Genomic DNA, 11,091 nt, shown 5'->3' with positions numbered 1-11,091 from the left:
TCTTTTAAAAAATCTTCCACAGTAATGTATATATATATTTATATGCTATTATATATAATCTCCATTGGTTATGCAAGACATTTAAAGCTGTTTTTCTAATAATTGATGCTTAGATTGTGTAATGCGTTTGTTTACCATGACAAGTAAAATTAACCTCTTAAGACCTTGCGGCCTCATATGAGGACATTATATTTTTGTGAATTTTTCTTAGACTGTACATGCCACAGTTTTAAGTCTGGATGTCCTGTACAGAGCACATTCAGGGCTTTTCTGAGATACCAAATGATTGGATGTTTCACCATGACCACTCCTTCTCCTTGGTCTTCAAATATGTCTGAAATTAATTTAGTAACACTCTTATGGAAATATGATTATATTTTGTAATTATCATTTAAATCTGTCAAATTTTTAAATTGTGTGTCATAAATCAACATCTCAGGAAAATGTTATGGGGTTTAAAATTAAAATATAACTTTCTGTTACGAAACAGGACGTTGATTTCTTGCATGTCCTCATATGAGGACACCGGGAGTAAATGCATTTTTATTACGCATTTTTGGAGACATAACAAATGAATAGGGAAAGAAATTATTTTTTAGTATTCTATGAAATATTATATATTATTATTAAAATCTTGTCAATTATTACTCCCTTTATTACACTTCTTTTTTCATTACACGTTGCCCCAAAAACACATTAATATGCAAATTATATTTAGTATATATAATGAGAAAACCCGTTTATGGTCATTTTACACACATTTTGCAGAAAGAAAAATGGTATATTGAATCATTCTGTTATGACATAGTTGAGAATCATCTTTATACAAAGTTTGGTAAAATTAAAATCTTGAAAACTAAAAATGTATTTTTAACATTATTTTTAATGCTCTAAACAATGTAAAGACATGGAAAAAACTCATTCATAAGTTATGCTATGTCCTCGGTAAAACTGTCTCAGTTTTAAAGAAGACAAGCTGTGTAGCAAAAATCCTTTATTAAAAATTTACCAGGAAAGTAGAAGGGAGAGTGTAGCAAGGACATGGCATCACTGCTGCTCTGCCTAAAACTTTTATGTTTCCATCTACAAAGCTTTTCTTTGCACATAGAGAACTTGAGGCGTTTGTGTTACTAAGAGAGTGCTGAAATGAGAATACATTAAAGAGGGTTTGCTATCATTTAGAGTCACTGCATTCAACTGAAAACTGAAAAAGTGCAATCAAAAAAGTGAGATTAAATGTTCCTCATATCTTCTTTGAGGGGTACAAATTCATAATTGATATTTTTCTTGTCTTTATATTTGGTACCATGATTCTACGATTTTGATTCTTTAATATAAAGAAAAAATTTAAAATGAGAGAGAAAATTTTAAATCTTTTAAAAGCTTTTAAATATCTTTTAAAGATAGATTGAAATCCTTGAAAGTGTGAGGTTTTGTGAATTGGGAAAGTTTGTCATTATTGACTTTGCGTGATGGATTTCATTTACAGTAGCATGTAGCATTTACAAACTTTTTTATGCTGGTATGAACCCCCAAGTATACTTATCTCCTTGCAAAGAACTCATAAAATGTAAAGACACCTATATATTTTCACATAAAGATTCATTCGTACTGTGACAAATAAGAATATGCGTGTGAAATATTTTCTGGAAAATACAAACATTTTACAAAATCTTTTTTAACTATTTTATTTTATTTTGAACTTTTCTATTATCTCCTTTAACTTTTAATTAGAAAACCATATATGTTTTGTTGCTTTAAGTCTCCAGGCATCCAAAAAGTTTTATTTTTTTGAACTTTTCTATTATCTCCTTTAACTTTTAATTAGAAAACCATATATGTTTTGTTGCTTTAAGTCTCCAGGCATCCAAAAAGTTTTATTTTTGGGGTGTGATGTGATTCATGGCACCATAATTATCTTATTTGCATTTTTCCTCCTCCAAACCTTACTGAATCAAACAGAAATGAGGAAAAGCCAGTAAGCAATAACATAGTCAAACAATCACAGGCAGAGTGTGAAAACTTTGAAGAAAACAACAACAACAACAGAAAGCTTGTTTCTGCTCATATTTCTTAATAGGGAGCATCTGCTTGGAACAGGCTTATCGGCTCCTTCCGTGGAGGCCTTGAACACAGATTAATATTTCATATGCAAACAGTGTGGGGCCTCAGCTGCAACCTGTGACTGTCTCTACGAAGAGCATCTAGAGACACACAGAGACCAGATTTAGAGAAAAATAGCCGGTCTCTGGAGAACTCATTTCAGCTATTCCATTCTGTATGAGATGCTCTAAAACAGGTGATTATTTTGAGAGGTGAAAATCATCTCTGAAAAGCACAGCTGGAGCCATAACACTTTTTCTTCCCAGTCAAACCATCAAATCACAGGAATTTTTAAGTATTCTTTCGATAACAAATTAAAATATTGCATAAAAGTATATCTCTGACAATAGTACAGAAGGTTAGACGTACTTCTTTCTGCCAAAATAAATATACATATAGATACACCAACATTAAAAGTTTAGAATAATTATGATTTTTGGAATGTTTTTGCAGTCTCATATGCTCACCTAGTTTACATTTATTTGATCAAATATACAATTAAAACAGTAATATTAATCATATATACTGTAGTATATAATATATGTATATAATAATATGTAATATTGAATATTTTTACAATTTAAAAGAACTGTCTTCAGTGTCACATGATCATTCAGAAATCATTTTAATATACTGATTTGGAATATTTTTGTGAAAACCATGATACATTATCATTCAGCAGTAGAAATGAATAATTTTATTCACCAAGGCTGCATTAAATTGATCAAAAGTGACAGTAATTACATTTGCAGTTACAAAAGTTTTTTTTTTTAATTCTGTTTCTTTTGAACTTTATATTCATCACAATAAATTATCTTTATGTCTGTCCGTCCGTCTACATACAGTATATATATGTGTGTGTGTATATATATATATATATATATATATATATGTGTGTGTGTATATATATATATATATATATATATATACACTCTCTCTCTCTCTCTATATATATATATACAGTATATATAATATACATTGGGCTATATGTAATGATCTGCACAGAGAAAATTTAATTTATTCTTGTTAATATTCTTGTTAACATCGAATTGCTTGATCCCACATTTCCTCAGTTTGACTTTGAAGCATGTTGATGATCTCTACATGACCCTGGCTCAGAATTACTGTATACTCCCTGCATGCACGCCTGGGATAACTCATTTAATATCAGTCCTGATGCACTGAATCAGTATGCACAGGTTTTCATTCAAACAGAGGAACTCAACAGGAAGTAATCTGTACAGTATTTTCCCACGCAGTACAGTACATCCAAATTGTTGAATCACCTGTGGGAGTTACAGTACATGAACATGACAGGTTAGGTCAGTAATGTAGTACGTGGGCTAAGTTTTAAATTTTCAGTGGTCTCTGCTGTCTTATTGAGGGTAATTTCACAGCATTTTAAATGTTACTATAACTGTACTGGCAAAATCTGCAAACTTTGCAATCCTGTAATGTGGGCCTATCTTAACTCAATAGCTCAAGAGAAAAAGGGGTGGTATAATAGCTGATTAGAAATTAAAGTAGAATTTGAATCCATGTTCATGCAGTATTTTTGCTCTTCTTTTATTATAATTTAAACTGCACCATCATCCCTTCCAAAACTAAATTCATCTCTCTTCCGGCGTTAGGGTGGCACAACAGTTGGAATGCTAATCAGGTGCAAATTCCGGAGGAGGGCAATGCATGTGTCACCTTCTCCAAATTCAAAGATGCTATATTGACACAGTTCAAGGAATCTAATCCGACTGCTAAGCACCAGACTGCTAAGGATTTCACCCAAAAATGAACATACTCTCATCAATTTCTCATGCACATGTCATTCGAAAGATGTATAATGTTTTTATTTTCTTTTGTAGAATATCAAATTAAAAGATTATTACAATATCTAAGTTGCTTTTTTTCCCATACAGTGAAAGTGAACAGGGGCCGAGGGCCTTCAAGATGCAAAAAGGACAAAAAAGCACAATAAAGTATCATAGAAGTGGTCCATATATGACTCATGCACTAAATTTAGAGTCTTCTGAATACAGATGATCACTGTGTGTGAGGAACAAACTGAGTTTAAGTCTGTGTTCACTATAAAGACTTTGTTCAATACTTACTTGAATCATTAGTACATTTTTAAATTATGACACACTATATCATAATTATGAGGTAAAATTTCGAAATTGACATAAAAATACAATTATGATAAAAGATGAAATTGAAAGTTATAATTATGACATAAAAAGATGAAATTGAGATACTTTTTTTTTCTTTTGTGGCTGAAATGGGCTTCAATTTTTACCACTGAAGATAAGAATATTTTAGAAAAAACATACAACAGCTCATCAACAGACCCATCCATAGTTGAAAATGCCCTTCTGTATCAGTTCCACTTCTTATGTAAAACACATTTAAAGGGATACTCCACCCCAAAATGAAAATTTTGTCATTAATCACTTACCCCCATGTCGTTCCAAACCCGTAAAAGCTTTGTTCATCTTCGGAACACAATTTAAGATATTTTGGATGAAAACCGGGAGGCCTTTGACTGTCCCATAGACTGCCAAATAAATAAGTGGGGTAAGTGATTAATGACAAAATTTCGTTTTGGGGTGGAGTATCCCTTTAAGACACATTTAAGACAGTACTTTGCAGTGCCTTAGACAGTAAAAGTGGCTTTTCTTTTATTCTGTGTTTGTGTAGAAACAGTCACAGAGTCTAATGCCCACTGACAGAATGATTAATTGTATCTCTGTGGCATAACACATCCTGAAGGATGAGTCTGTACTGGCTTAAGGAAAGTAAATACAGTATAGGACCAACATTTCATTCAGTGTTAGAGACCGGATTATAAATACCAGTAAAATTCCTGTCTAAAATAAAAATGCATTGATTTATACTTGATAATTTTGCCAATTATATCAATACTACCCAGAATCCATTTAGATATAATATTTGTCCCTTGGACATTCCACTATTGTAAAAACCTCCAGTTACAGTACTTCAAAGGTAATTTTCAGCTGTTCAAATGAAGATTAATTTTTTAAATTCCATAGGCCTTTATATTATTTTCCTTTAGAGATTCTTGAACTTTTTTTCCTCTAAAACGAGAGATTATAATGGAAATGTTTATTTCATATTAGTCTCCCTGGAGTCAATGTGTCATCATTACTCTGGTGATCAATACCTCTCTGCATGTGTTTGGATGGTACTATAACTCTGCATAATACAGCGTTTATATAACACCATTTGCTAATGTACATGATCATGTGTGGATTTACATAATTATTTATTGTCAAGTGTAAAGATGTTTCTGAATCTCTCATTGTGTATTTAATCCTATTTTCATGTTTAGCCATCTGCAATGCTGCTTATCAATGAAGACAAATTATACACATAGGAAGGAATGCTATGGTGGTGGGTCACGAATGGCCACTGGCTTCAGGCCATCTGAAACTGTAGTATAAGATGGATGTCAGTGGATGCTAGAGTTAAGCTGTGATCTACAGCCCTGGGTATCTTTTTTCCAGATCAGAAAACAACTAATGCAGAAAGGTCTCATTAGCTATCAGTCTATGTCCTGACCTGCACAACCGTGACACACCAAAAAGAGATGCAGAGAGGAAGATTAAAGGATTGTGTGAGGCAAGGAGGATCACTTAGACTATAGAGGATTCATGGCTGTTTTATCTGTCCGGACCGTCATTCTTAAGTCTTTGTTAAAGTCAGCGAGTGAGGTTGTACTCCCATTAGTCTGCCAATCAGCTAGATAGATTTACTAACACATTATTCTGGCACCGTGGGAGAATTCACAGTGCTTTGTGAAAAAAAAAAAAAAAAACTTAAAAATTGTGTTCAAATGTTAAATGGGCCATAAGTTACCACATAAATTCACAATTATAAGTGAATGAATGTAAAGCAATCACATCATGAGTCTATAGCTGTCACTTTCTGTTTTGGACACCAACTCTTTCTGCACTGATTGTTTTATTGAAAGCAAATTGTGTTTATTTTCCATATTAAATTTTCCACGTTATAATACTTTTACTTATCCCTGATTAATTTGCAGAGAGAACTAGTAAACCATTGATTCCTCCGAAACTGATATAGTGGTTTGCGGGCTAAAGCTTTTTGGCAGTATTTTGAAACATTATGTTCTGATATTAAACTATGACCAACACTGAAGCCAAAAATTAAAAATAAATCTAAACTGAAATAAATTGTTTTAAATGTAACCAGTGAATTTATGTATTATGGTATGCTAATGTAAATATAGTAAATATATTTGCAAAACATTATATATTTACTGATTCTGTTTCATTTTATACATACTGTATTCTATTTATCTAGATTAAAAATAAATGATTGCTGTTTTAAAAAAAATTTCAGGATCAGAATATCAGCAAATGTATTGAATATCAACCAACATAGATAAATTAAAACAATCTCTGATATTGTGCATCCCTACAAAACTTTAACTGTCCTTAACAGCATGATGGAAAAGCATTATCTCAACCATTGGCAATAATTTGACACACGACTGCAACTTTAAATGAGCCAGTGGTAAAAATAGTGGCACCAAAATGACATTCATTTGGCGCTAGTTTCCGAAGCTTTTCATGGACAAAAATGAGACCATTTGATAGCCTCATACCAGACAGAAAAGCTAGATCAGTACCTCTTCTGTGTTTATTTTCTTTTACAACATGAACTAAACACTGAACAAAGCTAAAAAAAAAAAAAAAAAAGCCCTCGTGGACATGTCATAACACCCGCGATATGGAATCGGGCATTCATTATTCCCTCTTATTGCGACGGATGAGAGCTCCACTGTAATGCAATCAGTCTGGAGGGGCAACCGAAATGAGAACTTTGAGCGATGGAGCTCCTGTAGGCTCCTTAGAAGACTACAGATCTTTAGAGGCCATCATCCATTTATTCACTTTTAGATTTCTGCATGTGGACGTGAATGGAATGCTTGATTCTGGATCATTCATGAAGGGTCATTTAGCTTCTCAGCAGCATATGCTTCAGTACGACTAAAAATACACAAAGCTTCAATATAGAAGGTTTCAGCAGGGCTACTGTAACTGTGAGCAAGTTGTTACCTACTCTTCCTTTAACTGTGTCTAAGGAGAGATAAGAAGCTGCTGACCTCAGGTGGGGGCACTCTGGCATGTGGCTCTGTCTTAATGAGGTGAAATCCAATAGTTTGCTTTGTAATGACTGGGGGTCAGCCTAAAAGACCCATGCCTGTGGGCTAATCTATTAAGTCTTTTCCAGGTAGGAGGATTGGAAATTGATTTGTGTCTGTGGTGTGCTCTGTCTAGGCTTTATCTCTATACAAAGTCGAACCCGATCAGGAAGCAGGTGGCGAAATATGTAGCCATCGGGTTTAGAGGTTGTTTTAAATGTTAATTAGAATGGGTGGTATGTAGACAGAGGTCTCAGATGAAGCTTAAAATTGTCTATAACAGCTCAACAAATGATCAAGTTAAGGTTTATTGCTGTGAAGTGATGTAACATGGAGAGTGGACAGAGAATTATGCTAAAGTTAACGTACAGCAGCTTTTCAAACCATGGAGCAACAGTGTGTACAGCATATGTTTGTGTGAATGTGGGTGGATGGGTGGCACACGTATGCTTTACGTGTGCTGCATCTATTAAGTAGAAATGGGAGGCTATTTATAGTTGCTAAGTGATCTTTTTGCTTCAGCATTAAGCTTCTTGTCACAGCAAAAATTGTAGGCTGCTATTATCATTTAGTCACAGATAAACATTACTTTTAGTTCAGTAAGTCACGCAAACGTGCATTCACAATTAAATATCTAGTATTGATTGATATATGTCCAGTATTGAAGATAAAAAAATAAAAAGATACAATAAAAAAAAAACATTAAAGAACGTTTTGTATTTTAAATGCTGTTATTTTGAACTTTGTCTTTATCATGAAAGTAATGTGTAATGTAAAAGAAATCATACACTTATTTTTTTCACATAAATTTATTACATTTTGAAATATATTTAAATAAAATAGTTATTATATAGTAAATAAATAGTTTTTAGTATTTCACAATTTTACTCAGTAAACTGTATTTTAATCAAGTAAATGCAGCCTTGGTGAGCATAAGAGACTTTTTTAAAAAAAACATTACGGACCCCAAATTTTACCCAGCCTTATCATTAAACCTAACTGTCATGTAAACCTGGCTGCATTTGTACATTTTCATTACTACATGTTCATAAAGCCATTTTCCCAATGAGAAATGTTGGCCCACAATGCAGGTGATTTCAGGTTTTTATGATCCTTGAGGATAAATATGAACCTGCAATGCAGCTGCAACTGTCTAACTTCAAACCCACTCTGCTTTTGCTGTTGATGATAGCCTGCAGGCTGGATACACTGAACTCAGTATATTTGTGCCTGAGGGAATGAAATCTGACAGCATGAGCCCAGAAGGATATCTAGCAGCACACTCACTCTCACACGCAAGTGTTAACAGCTCCTGTCACCAGGAAAGATGAGGCATAAAGGCCCAGGTGACTCAGGATTACAGTTTGTAGATTTCTTGTGATGGCAGAATCACTGTCTGTAAAACGGTCCTGTATTTACTAGATTGTGCCACCAGAGGGAGTAGACACATAAGTATCAAAATCAAACTTGGTAAACCAAAACAAAAATTTTACTTTAGTCATAGCCAGGCTTACATTAAAAATCTGTGTCTGCAGAACTCAGAATTGTCATTTGATAAGCTAAACATCCAATAGGCTAGGCACTGTGCAGTTGTTTATTAAATGTTTTGAATGTTTTTGTGGTTTTACCAGTTTAGCCCAGTAAGCATGTAAGCCTACTACTCAGTTTGCTTTATCACGTTTAAGTGCATTGTGCAGATTTTGCAATAACAATGCAATAATGTCCGCAGATTCCATCTTGCATAGTTATATCTTTTTAATGGTGCATATATGGAGGAAACAAAGTAGAGAAAGTATAAAAACTCATTGCATATATGAGGCATCGGAAACTAAAAGAAACTGAAGGAAAGGGTAATACAGGGGAGTGAAGGACAGGAACTGATTAAAAACCATCTGATCAAGACCTCAGGCATTTTTTTTTTCTCCTCGGTCTTTCTGACTGCAGACTTTGGCTGTATGCTGCAGACAGTTCCAATTTCATGCATCTAAATTTATCCTTGAAGAAAAATGAACAGTTGAGCTGAAAAGTAGGGGAGGTACTATCCGTCCCCTCCAGCAATCTGTCGTTCACATGAGAACTCAGTTCTCAAGCGATTAGCATTCAAAAACTATTCCAATCAATTCCATTGAGAATTCAAAATCAAGTCCTGTCTTGCAGCTTTTCTCGTTCAAGAAGCTGTCAGATATATACATCACAATAAGGAGAAAGGATGATTGCAACTTCTATTCCTTTAAAGTAATATCTATTTTTTAGTGATTTATCTCTAAATTGTTAGTAAGATGTTGCCTACACTGTCACTGGTCATGGAGTAGAATACTTATAATAACACACAAATCGTCCCCCATACTTTTTTTTTTTCGGGCAAGTTACATATAGTCTTTCAAGGGCCAGTGTGAATAATTTTAGATTTAAATTCAAAGAGACAGGATAGTCATGTGCATGACGTGATATTTCACATTGCCAGAATGAGGCAATGTGAACGTTATTTTTATTTATTTTTTATTCTAATGCTTGGAACAACAACACAGAAAGGCTTTCATTCATAACAAAGATATATATCAAGAGTGAGATTACACAAGAGTGAAAATTATGGAGCGCTAAACACTCTCATGCACTGTCTGTTTCATTCTTTCATTCATACTCGAAGCCAGAGGGCGCTCTCCCTCAGAAAGACCAAGATGGACTCATAGAAGTAATAATATATGATGTGACAGGAAATCCCTAAACAAAAGTATCCAGCTAGATACAAGCTGTTCTTTCTGCTGTGCCCCTAATGAAACTGATATTAATATCTTCTGGGATTGTCCTCATACACAGCTATTTTGGATAGAATTTTCTCTTTGTTTTTTAAGGATGTACTGTTTGATTTCTTTAATATACAAAAAGATAAAAGTAATGAATACTTTATTATTAATCTATTATTACTTCTTGCTAAATTTCATATTCACCGAAGTAAATTCACTCATCAAAATCCTTTATTTATTATTTTTTTTAAAAGAGGGTCCACAGTATATCCAGACTATTTCTTCCAAGAATCTTAAAGCTTATAAAACAGTAAACTTGTTTTATCTTTTTTTATTTATTTTGTTAAAGATTTTGTATTGTATTATTTATTCATTTATTTTGATATACATGTATAAATGGTGCTTTCCCTTCTAGCGAACTCCACACATGACCGGTGTCTGAAGCACGTGTGAAACAGCGCCAATCTATTGGTCCACCTGACACATTACATCATAGGTGGGGTACCCAGAAGTATAAAAGGGCACCTGCTGAATACGTCATCCTCTTTGCTTTCTTCAGGAGCCGTCTGTTGTGAGCAGTGTGTGACTATGCTATCAACCCAGGTGAGCGTTTCAAGAAGTGCGTGCCCCTGTGTCCTAGGAATTTGACACCTGAAGACACGCACGACTTGTGCATTATGTGCCTGGGGGAGGAGCATGCTCGTTCGGTGCTTGCGGGCTCCGAATGCGTGCATTGTGAATCTTTTTCTATGCGAAAGCTCCGATTAAGTTGTCTTTTTTTTGTCTCTTTACCAATGTAGCAAAGTTTATAGTTCGGGGAAGGAGGAGGCGGGAACCTATCACTGTATAAGGTGAATAAAAAGAAGAAACATTTTGATTGATGAAACATGAAGACATTAAACAACTATCTCCAGTTAATAAATAACGTATATGAAAAATGCAGTGCTGACTGAAACAGCATTACAGTCTAGAAACTCTACAGAAACTGTAAAAATGGGAAAAGTGTTTGTAGTATATAAACAAATCACAAAATTTTCATTAGGAAAATATTATAGAATACTA

Source organism: Cyprinus carpio, chromosome A11 (genome assembly GCF_018340385.1).
Source record: "Cyprinus carpio isolate SPL01 chromosome A11, ASM1834038v1, whole genome shotgun sequence".
Classification (NCBI taxonomy): domain Eukaryota; kingdom Metazoa; phylum Chordata; class Actinopteri; order Cypriniformes; family Cyprinidae; genus Cyprinus; species Cyprinus carpio.
The sequence above is the reverse complement of the archived record's forward strand: the minus strand, read 5'-3'. Positions refer to the sequence as shown.